The sequence below is a fragment of the Lepisma saccharinum genome, chromosome 7 (assembly GCF_977018435.1).
Source record: "Lepisma saccharinum chromosome 7, izLepSacc3.1, whole genome shotgun sequence".
Classification (NCBI taxonomy): Eukaryota; Metazoa; Arthropoda; class Insecta; order Zygentoma; family Lepismatidae; genus Lepisma; species Lepisma saccharinum.
Window position 1 is genome coordinate 25,075,876 of NC_139235.1, and position 10,093 is coordinate 25,085,968.

A 10,093-nucleotide genomic window follows, 5' to 3' on the forward strand; every position below is an offset into this window, starting at 1 on the left:
GTAAGAGAAGGGAAAGAGGAGATAGAGAGGGGGAGAAACAGATAAATAGGGTTGACAGCTAACTGACAACCCGACACAATGTCTTCACCATGATGTTAATTTTCTATTTCCTAAATAGGTCTAGCACTGCATACATAGGACTCTTTTGATTAATGAAATCGTACTTAGATTACAACGTCAACGATGTTTATTTCATACAAATATCATACTTTTCAACTCCAACATTTGAAAAATTCATACATATTAAACACACAATATTAGCATTTGTATTTTTACAAATAAGTGAAAAATTCTTTTAAACAACATGGTCTGCTAAAAAATAGTTTCGATACCTTCTTGTGGAAAAAAGTATGATGATAATAAATATATAAATAAGAATAAATCATTATTGTATGCAGTATTATATATACAGACAACAATATTATATTTAGAACAGTATTATATTTACAATAACACCAATTAGTGTAATATGATAGATTATGTCTTCTACTCTTCAAGCAAATGAGATGTATGAAATATGGAATAACACTGGTATAAAAAGTTTAACGTTTTGTTTTTTACAAAAAGAATAAAATTGGCTTGCTTTATAGTTTTTGTACTGCTGTAACCAAAACTGACGTTCAAAATTCTGTATTGGCTCTAGTTTACAAGATAAATATAAATTTCTGTTTCACATATATGATATGGGGCCTTGTGGAAGGCAAGGCAACGGACATCTTTGTTTACACTTACTGCCGCATACCTAGTGAGTCTACCTGCAATGTCCAGCAGATAATTTCAATCACAGAAACACTCCACCTGCATTTGTATCGTTGTTCGATAGCAAAAATGTCCTTCTGTAACTGCTCCACGGTTTGTCTTTCAGGGAACTAAAGTCTTCAGGGAAGAAATTGAGTTGCGGGTTCAGAAAAAAAACGTCTGACATGTTGCAACAGAGTTTCTCATAAGGCATACAAGCACTTCCAGAAGTCCCTTACAATTGTCTGATCTCTTGTTTCCAGAAACCCATGTGGATACTTTCCAAAATGGCTGCCAGGTAGTGTGTTCGTCATGATTTAAAAATAAAGTCAAAGTGCTGGTCTTTCAGGAGCTGGCGTATCTGTGAACCAATGAATGTTCTCCGTACTTAGCTCTTGCAAGTATTCGCACAAGTATGGAAATACTGGTTCTTCCTTGTTCTGTGCTTTTGCAAATGATTTCATGAGACCGAGCTTGGTGTGTAATATTATTAGGAAAACTTTATTGGGATCGACTATCAACTCACAAACATAATTTTCATGCCAGGCACAAGAGCTTGTCGATGAGACCATTCCTTGTGCTATCAGTGGACACCCCTAACGAGTCCGTCACATTCACATATAAAGCAACTGTATTTGGCATACCCACCATACAGACCAACTAGGATCACAATGACTTCTAAACCACCATTCATATTTGTTACAGTTTGTACTGCTGAGCATCGTATAACTTGGTTGCGTTTGCAACTGAAATGGAAGGTTTTGATTCCAATTACGTAATAGTACAGCTTTTGGACTTGTCTGGAGAGAGACAATAAAAAGCCTCCATTCCTCTAGTGCACTGCAAGCTCGATGACTGCATCACAGCTTCAATATATATGCAGAATGTCATTTCATTTTTAGTGCTAGACGATTTCATTGCCGCATTTATGAAGTTCATGTACTACTTCACTTTGACAGTTCCAGGTCTCTCATAAGTTAACTAAGTTCACATTGAGTAATAGGTGTGGTTCTGAGGAAACAGTTGGCTGATGTAGGATCATCTGAAGTGGAAGGATGAGATGCATCTTCAACGTTTCACATCGTTCAGCATCACTCCTTCTGGGAACATTAGCTGGGGGATTGGGAAAGGGCAGATCTTCTCCATATGGTACTGGTTGCATGGTAGATGATATATTCGGATGTTTAATATTCCCTTCCATCATCTTGGTAAGTCGTAAGTCCTTTCTTCAAGGAAACAAACACCAAACAAGAGGCACAGCAAAACCTTTCCATTGAACCATGAAATGAGAGTAGGGAAACATGCCAATGCAACACACAGCCCAGGGGTTGTGTTAGCCACTACATTAACAAAGTGCATGAAATATGCTAAAGATGGTATAAAATACCATATTTTCTGTATCTTACAACTTAGTATGGATTACAATTACGTTGGGCTTTCTATTTTATGCATTGTAAGTCATTTGTAAGTCTTGGTGTTATCGAAATTGCTACACATCGAAGGCATTCAGTACACAGCATATGTAGATTTTCATTTACATTTCACTGTATAACATGAAAACAAGAGCCAATCATCGAAAGTTAATGTCATTCTCGAATTCAGCTCATCAAAGTCTAAAAAGAATGACTGTTTTCTTCTGTTAAAATTTCATTATTTATCAGTGTTACACGCTAGACTCAAAGGACGAACATGAAAATAAGAATTTTTTTCAACATTTACAGAATTATTCATGTCTCAAGAACAAGTCAAATATTGTACACATTTTCATCCAAACATATTCCAAGATGTAAAAATATAAAATTTATGTATAATTTACATTAGTTTACAGCAACTCTCTTACATAAAGAGTTCACAAAAGTCATGTCACATTCTCTTACATTAACATGTTACCATAATGTATCTACTCATTTGCAATAGATGTACTATAGACTAGCAAAATATACGTATGCACATATTTAAGTATTCATACAAGCCTAAAAAATGTGCACTGAAATATCCAAAATGAAAAATGAACACAAGAAGTAATTACCAAAACAATTCTAGTGCTATCTTACGGAACACAAGAAAAAAGTTAAACTAGTATACAAGTTATCAATTTCTACAAAAAATATTACACCAAACCTATTAAAAACCTGTTGCAATAATCAACAAATACGTTTCAGACTTACAACAATCAATTTTATATGTTCATCTGTAAAAAGCAGTCTGTAGGCTGAAACACATCTCTAAATTAATGTGATCCATTCATCCAATCAGACAGTCAGTCCCTCTTCATTGACCCTCCCCCACTTCCTAGCAAACAAGAAACACTCTTTTGAGGTACTCGTGCTTCAATTATTACATGTAAAATGCTTTAAATTTAAATTAAGTAAAGGTATCTCGGCAGTCCCTCTTTCTTCTCCCTGCATATTCATATTTCTGACATTGTTACTTGAAGTCAGTTTCATATACTTTCATGTATTTGAACTGAAATTGCATTCTATTTTAGTCATCTTGGCGCTCGAGAAAAAAAAATCACGCAACTAAATAGTAAATAACAAAAATAATCAACAAAAGATACGTATATCTATATATATGGTCATAGCATAACTGTATATTAATTCATGTAGGGCAAAAAGCTGTTTTTGTAGTTCAGAATCAATGTAAAGAAAATTGTAAGCTTAATTGTAACCCTACTTTAATAATATTATTAATAATAATAATAATAATAAAAAAATCTGGGAGAATTTTACCACCTAAGAAACAAGAAACAATTGTCTGAAAAAAAAACTACATTTTAGTCTACTAGTATAGTTATATTTTGAACCAACCCTAATTTTGTCTTGTTTGAATTAATCATGTTGCATTTTCTGTAAATGAAATATGACCTGAAATTTGAGCCATTTCTTAAAACAATGTGTTTGCCCACATCTCTTAAGAATTAAATTTAAGAAAACCCACATGAATATTTCAAAATGTGAAAAACAACATCAAAAGCAATATTTTTTGAATGATAAATTATCACATGACATATAAACCAAAGAGAAAATTTGAAAACTTATCGACAAATTAGTTCTTTAATGTAGAATATTAAAAAAAATCCTTTGGTACGTTTAAATTGCTGCCAGGCCCATTCACAATTCCTTATTTTTCCGTTCTCTCACAAATATTACACCTTTCACCATACAACGTGCATGAATTCACTTCACATATGCACGCAGAGTCTGTTATGGATGCCACCTTTTTCTAGTATTCAAGCATTCTAGACATTTTAATTCCTTTCCTAAGTGTGAATCCACTTTGCTTCGTCAGATGAGGATTCCAGAACACAGGTTTCCAGGTTATCGTAATCATTTATTGGCTTAACTTGTATTCTTCACTATGCAGATATCCTCTAAATCAATGATTTCTTACTCTCCGTTTTAAATTTCTAATATTTTACGAAATATCTTCATTTATTTATTTTTTAAATTATTACAAATATTCATTAAAGTAATTAGGAATAAAATAGGTGAGACATATCTTCCCACATGGAATTAATGGGGCATCTCTTATTTCTCTAAAACGGGGCATTTGTTATTTTGTCTAAGGAAAAGTGCTTCGCTCTGTCGGGCTCGTTGAAAAGATAACATGCCTGTGAAATCGAAGAAAGCCATTTCTTTCGTGCACCCTTTAACACAAAACGAGGTCGAATTTACCATTATTGTAAAAGTACAAGTAGTGTAAAATACTATAATACTAGGACGAGAAATGATGAGCCCCTCTCAGGCAGATTTGGTTACACTTAAAACTAGCTCAAGATGTCCATATGAGCTTATTGCTCAAGTGTGCTACTCTGTCTAATCCAAGACTTTTGTAAAAAAGCAGTCGGGAATTTCCCGTGAAATGATGAGCCCCCTCAGATTGATTTGGCTACACTTACAAAAGTTGCATCTGCCAAATTGTTGTCCATAAGCTTGTTAAAAATATGCCTCTTTTGATATTGTTATGGCTACACTTAAAACTAAGCCAAAAATGCTCATAAAACCCACACCCACACCCACCCACACCCACACATATTTACTTCCGGTCCACTTCCGGTCCACTTCCGGTTTAAGTTCAATTGAACACCAGGCTCAACTTGTATATCTAGTACTAAGACAATGTAATATGCAGAGACTTTCTAGAATTGCTCTGTGACTCTCTCATTTCTTACATCATAAACATATGATTTTTCACCTATAAGAATAACACTACATATGGTGTCGGCAGGGAGTGTATCATGGAATTCACAGATAATTTTAATATTTGTCCTGTCATTAACCACAACTTGTTTCCTTTTTGAGGTGTTGATGACAAACATGGGTCTCTGTGTTTTGAATTCATCTGGTGAATAATACATGTCGGTATTCCCGGTTGTGACCCTTTTGTATGCTGTAAATGCCTCATATAATTTGAGGAAATCATCCTTGGACATGTTTAAATTATAATTTTCTTTGGGGAACACCTCATTTCTGCCATTTTTAAGATATATGTTCTTCATGTTGCAGCTATCAAACTTACTTGAATTTTTTTCTTGGTTATTGTGTCTTCCAGTCTGAAACAGTACCAGCTGTTTCCCACAGTGGCATTTTGTATCAAACAAGCCAAACCTTAATATTTCTATCAGGCAATCCGTATTGCAGTCCCTAAATCTCTGCCACATCAAATACATTATAACCTCATTCATATTCACAAGCTTATCGTTAAAATCAAATAAACTTGAAATATTAAAATCAGAGCCTTTGTACAGAACACAATCTTCATGTTTAAAAAAATAAAAGCCTAGCCGCTTGAAATAATTTTGATCTATAATCAGGTGAGCATATAGGTAGAGATCATAAACTGCATCATTATCTGTCAAGCAATTTGTATACATCTCCCAAAACACATGGAATAAATTATCAAGTTGAAACCCACAAAAAATCCAACAATTCTCCCGCACTCATGGTATACATGCTCTTCAAATATTGGAATATCTCTCAAACTCAGATACTTGAAACACCTATCACTGTTCAACACCCAATGCAACTCTGTTTCATTGTTAACAGCAAACAGGTCATATTTGACACCCCCTGCAACCTAATCCTGAAATCCTCTAAAATTGACTTGGATTTTATGTATCTTGAGATATTTCTTCTGTCAAAGTAAGTTTGCATCTAGAAATACAAATTATAACAAAGTTAAGCACAATTGTTTGTTGCAGTAACATCTTGTTTCAAACAATCCAAACCTCAAAATTTCTATCAAGCAATCTACATTGCAGTTCATAAATTTTTGCCATAACAAATACATTATAATCTCATTCATATTCACAAGTTTATTGTTAAAATCAAATAAACTTGAAATATCAAAATCAGAAAATCTATAAAATTTATATTCTTTATAAAAGTAAAAGCCCAGTTGCTTCAAAGAACTTTGATCTGTAATCTGGTAATCATGCAGGTGAACAATCCTGTTATTTACTAAGCAACTTGCATACCATCTTTCCCCCAAACAGATATTGAAAGCAACAAAAAATCCAACAATTCTCCTGCACTCAATATATACATGTTCTTCAAATATTGCAATGTTTCCCAAGCTTAGATACTTGAAGCACTCATAACTGTTCAACACCCAGTGCAATTCTGTTTCATTGCTGATGGCAAACAGGTCATATTCTGTAACCCCCTGCAACCTAATCTTGAAATTCTCTACAATTGACTTGGATTTTATGTATCTTGAGATGTTTCTTCTGTCAAAGTAGGTTTCCATCTAGAAATACAAATTATTACAAAATTGAGCACAGCTGTTTGTCGCAGTGACATTTTGTATGAAACACTCCAAAATAATAGGTGTGGTTCTGAGGAAACAGTTGGCTGATGTAGGATCATCTGAAGTGGAAGGATGAGATGCATCTTCAACGTTTCACATCGTTCAGCATCACTCCTTCTGGGAACATTAGCTGGGGGATTGGGAAAGGGCAGATCTTCTCCATATGGTACTGGTTGCATGGTAGATGATATATTCGGATGTTTAATATTCCCTTCCATCATCTTGGTAAGTCGTAAGTCCTTTCTTCAAGGAAACAAACACCAAACAAGAGGCACAGCAAAACCTTTCCATTGAACCATGAAATGAGAGTAGGGAAACATGCCAATGCAACACACAGCCCAGGGGTTGTGTTAGCCACTACATTAACAAAGTGCATGAAATATGCTAAAGATGGTATAAAATACCATATTTTCTGTATCTTACAACTTAGTATGGATTACAATTACGTTGGGCTTTCTATTTTATGCATTGTAAGTCATTTGTAAGTCTTGGTGTTATCGAAATTGCTACACATCGAAGGCATTCAGTACACAGCATATGTAGATTTTCATTTACATTTCACTGTATAACATGAAAACAAGAGCCAATCATCGAAAGTTAATGTCATTCTCGAATTCAGCGCATCAAAGTCTAAAAAGAATGACTGTTTTCTTCTGTTAAAATTTCATTATTTATCAGTGTTACACGCTAGACTCAAAGGACGAACATGAAAATAAGAATTTTTTTCAACATTTACAGAATTATTCATGTCTCAAGAACAAGTCAAATATTGTACACATTTTCATCCAAACATATTCCAAGATGTAAAAATATAAAATTTATGTATAATTTACATTAGTTTACAGCAACTCTCTTACATAAAGAGTTCACAAAAGTCATGTCACATTCTCTTACATTAACATGTTACCATAATGTATCTACTCATTTGCAATAGATGTACTATAGACTAGCAAAATATACGTATGCACATATTTAAGTATTCATACAAGCCTAAAAAATGTGCACTGAAATATCCAAAATGAAAAATGAACACAAGAAGTAATTACCAAAACAATTCTAGTGCTATCTTACGGAACACAAGAAAAAAGTTAAACTAGTATACAAGTTATCAATTTCTACAAAAAATATTACACCAAACCTATTAAAAACCTGTTGCAATAATCAACAAATACGTTTCAGACTTACAACAATCAATTTTATATGTTCATCTGTAAAAAGCAGTCTGTAGGCTGAAACACATCTCTAAATTAATGTGATACATTCATCCAATCAGACAGTCTGTCCCTCTTCATTGACCCTCCCCCACTCCCTAGCAAACAAGAAACACTCTTTTGAGGTACTCGTGCTTCAATTATTACATGTAAAATGCTTTAAATTTAAATTAAGTAAAGGTATCTCGGCAGTCCCTCTTTCTTCTCCCTGCATATTCATATTTCTGACATTGTTACTTGAAGTCAGTTTCATATACTTTCATGTATTTGAACTGAAATTGCATTCTATTTTAGTCATCTTGGCGCTCGAGAAAAAAAAAATCACGCAACTAAATAGTAAATAACAAAAATAATCAACAAAATATACGTATATCTATATATATGGTCATAGCATAACTGTATATTAATTCATGTAGGGCAAAAAGCTGTTTTTGTAGTTCAGAATCAATGTAAAGAAAATTGTAAGCTTAATTGTAACCCTACTTTAATAATATTATTAATAATAATAATAATAATAATAAAATCTGGGAGAATTTTACCACCTAAGAAACAAGAAACAATTGTCTGAAAAAAAAACTACATTTTAGTCTACTAGTATAGTTATATTTTGAACCAACCCTAATTTTGTCTTGTTTGAATTAATCATGAGGTGTTTTTCTCTGCGAACAAAATCCAACCCAGAATACACCATGCCTGTGTTTGTAGTTATAAACTCAAATGCATCAAAATGTTTTAAACAAATGTCACAATTGAAATGTTTCCAGTTTGAAGTCTGGTCAAAAGGCATATAAAAATTGTACAGTGCTATAAAATCTGTGTTTGTGAACCAGTAATTATTCCTGAATGATTCATAGAAGCTGACAAAGAATCCAACAATTCTTCTGTGTACAAGATATACAAGTTTTTCACTCCTGCTTAAAAATCCCAGGTTCATATATCTGAACTCATGCTCACTGTTAAGCACCCATCTGAACTCGGTCTCATTTCTCACAGCAAACAGATCATATTCTGATAATTCATAGAACACAAGCCTGAAATTTTTTAAAAGTGACTCTGATTTTATGTATCTTGAAAGATTTCTTCTGTCAAAAAACATTATTGTATAACCTGCTGCAGTGTGAACAGTGCTGTATATACAATTAATTGGCAATAAATCTAGATAGGAACAGGTGCATGACTAGATAATAATTATCACAATTGTTCTGTGTTTCAGGCATATATGCTAGCCCTCTAGCACAACAACACACTCAAAAATACAATTTTGCAATTTTTTAAGAGCATGTTGGATATTCAGCTTGAGCACCTCAGTCCTAGGCTGATGATGCTCTTCACTGCCTACTGCCAGACCTTCGTGCCTGAAATACATGATATTTGGCTTTCAAAAATTTTAATTATTCTACTCTATGTATGTATTACCGGCAGGTGGGATAATTGTTTCCCACAGTTGCATACATCATTCCAATTGTTCTCCTCTAGTGATAGGGTGAGACACCCATGGTCACAATTCCTAAATTTTTGACTTAAGAAATACATAACAAGCTCATTCAGGTATGTGTGCTTTGAATACTCAACCCTATCGGGATCAAAATCCACCCTACTGTACAAATTTCCCTCATCTGTGGTGATGAATTCACTGTGCTCCAAGTTCATATTAATCATTGTGTTTAAAAATTTATAATGTATCCAATTTGAACTCTGATATGCAATCATGTGCATCCTATACTCAAAACACCACTTATAGCAATTGTTGAACCAATAATTATCAAACATGTTCAACATGTAATAATAATGATATTTGTCTGTATAAAGATTAACAAAGAATCCAACAATCCTTCTGCACCTATTGTAGACAACCCTTTCAAACTTGCTAAGCATCTTAAGACACAGATATTGAAAAATCCTGTCACTGATAAGCACCCACTGCATTTCAGTTTCATTCTGTACAGCAAACAGGTCATACTCAGACAGGCTAGAGAACCTAAGCTTAAAATCATCAACAAGTAACTTGGATTTTATGTATTTTGAAATGCATCTTCTTTCAAAAAATCCTGGATCAGATAATTCCATAATTATTTACACACTCTTGTTTTAGGTTTAACAGTTAATAAAAAATAATATTACCTGATTGCTGTTTTTGTGCTGTCTGTGCTGAAATAATCAGGGCTGGTGCAGGTTGATGCCCACTGTCTATTCCCAGATTCTTGTGTCTGAAATACATATTTTAATTATTACAATTACACAGGCAGACTGTATAATTGTTTCCCACAGTTGCATGTGTAGTTGTTCTCATCTAGTGATTCAACAATACACTTATGATTACAATCCCTAAATCT